We start from the raw sequence: 2,500 nt of genomic DNA on the forward strand, positions 1-2,500 counted from the left end.
GTGTGTGTGTGTGTGTGTCTGTGTGTGTAGACACAAAAGACCTAAAGAATTACCGACCTATAAGCCTCCTTTCAGTAATCTATAAACTGAAACATTATATAAACTGTTCACCGATACATTAGATTCAAACCAACCTAGCGGATTCTGAACTACAGACCATATCCACATCCTAACCCAAATAAGAGAGAAAACAAACGAATACAGGAAGCCTCTGTGTATGACATTGGTAGATTACGAAAAGGCATTCAACTCGGTACAGATAGTGGCAGTACTAGATGCAATTCGTAAACAAGGAGTAGAGGAAATATATAGTAGATCAAAATGCACGCAGAGTCCGAAATAATACCAACAAAAAAGGGTGTTCGGCAGGGCGACACCATTTCACCAAAGCTGTTTACAGCTTGCTTAGAGGAAGTATTCAAGAAGATAGATTGGAATGAGAAAGGGATTAAAATTGAAGATGAAAACTTGATCAAACTAAGATTTGCAGATGACATTGTTCTTTTCGGCGAGTCAGCAAATGAATTATAGCAATTGCTAAGTGATTTGAATGGGAAAAGTCTGAAGATTGGCCTTAAAATGAACTTGAAAAAAACTAAAGTCATGTTCAACAGTCGAACCTCAGTTGAGCAGATACAAATACAGGGCGAGATACTAGAAGCAGTAAACAAGTACGTATACCTAGAGCAACTCATCCAGGCGAGTACATCCTGCGAAGCCGAGATGACGAACCAGGCTAGGTTGGAGGGCCTTCGGTACACAAAGTAATATATTATGAGGTCGTCTGCCACTATGTCTAAAGATAATTTTTTTGACCAATGTGTCCTCCCCGTCATAACATGTGTCAGAAACATGGACTACGACCAAAGCACTTGAGAGGAAATTAGTAAGCGCTCAAAAAGGAATAGAAAGGCTTATGCCAGAAGTTAGCTTAAGAGACAGGAAAAGAACTACATGGATAGGGCAGCAACCAAAAGTAAAGGATATACTTAAAAGTATTAAAAAGAAAAAGTGGCAGTGGGCAGGATATATATGTCGGAGACAGGACAACAGGTGGACAAAGAAAATAACAGAACGGGAAATACACGACACAAAGAGACCAAGAGTAAACTGGAATAGGGGACACAAGACCGGAAAAACTGGAAAAGTTTGAGAGAGGCCTATACCCTGCAGTGGAATGATACAGGCAGACGGTGATGATAATAATTATATACATATGTGTGTATGTATGTGTGTGTGTGTGTGTGTGTGTGTGTGTGTGTGTGTGTATACATACATATATATATATATATTTATATATATATATATATAATATATATATATATATATATATATATATATATGTTTTATATATTATACATACATATATATATATATATATATATATATATATATATATATAAAATTTATATACAGAAGAGAGAGAGCGAGAGAGAGAGAGAAAAGAGAGGAGAGAGAGAGGTTGTAGATAGATAGATAGACTGATTGACTGATGGAGAAATATTGAACTTATAATCATATTCTAACTATAACTACTTCATCATAATTCTGTGTTGAATATTGGCATATTTACTCATTCATTGCTCGCTAAAATTTGTATGTGTGTATATATGTATATGTATTATATATATTATATATATATATATATATATATATATATATATATACTGTATATATATATATACATATGTATATATGTATGTATAATATATATAATATATATATATATATATATATATATATATATATATAGAATATATATATATATATAATGTATATATATATTAAAATATATGTATGTATAAGATATATAATATATATATATAATATATATATATATAATATATATATATATATATATATTATATAAATATACATATATATATATATATATATATATATATATATATATATATATATACTATATACATATATATTTACATATATATGTATATATATACATATATATATAATTATATATAATATATATATATATATATATTATATATATACATATATATATATATATATATATATATATATATATATATATATATATATATATATTCAGTATCTGTTTACTAGTTATTTCGTACCTACCTGCCAACCACTGCATCTCAGATTATATCATTTTCAATTATATATATAGAAAGTTTTAATTAAGTTATGTATGCAATTTCCCATTTAAGCTAAATTCATATCTAGTTGTATTTTCATTTTTTTTTATGCCGTATCATTTCTATCCAGTCATCAATTCAAATATTAACTTAGTATTTAATGATGAATGTATATGTATTGATCTACATAGATTTGCCTTTCCTTTTTTGTTTGTATGTTTTTTTTTTTTTTTTTTGTTATCAACCTTCTTTATTTCCATCTTTCAATGGAAAATCTACCTTTATATCATATCAAGTTATAATAACAAATACTTAATCACTAGATTTAAACACAGAAAAAGATAACATTAATGTACAAGTTTATGCAGATTAATAGTATCATA

Source organism: Penaeus japonicus, unplaced genomic scaffold, assembly GCF_977035675.1.
Source record: "Penaeus japonicus unplaced genomic scaffold, GWHDUDI00000001_assembly GWHDUDI00000024, whole genome shotgun sequence".
NCBI lineage: Eukaryota > Metazoa > Arthropoda > Malacostraca > Decapoda > Penaeidae > Penaeus > Penaeus japonicus.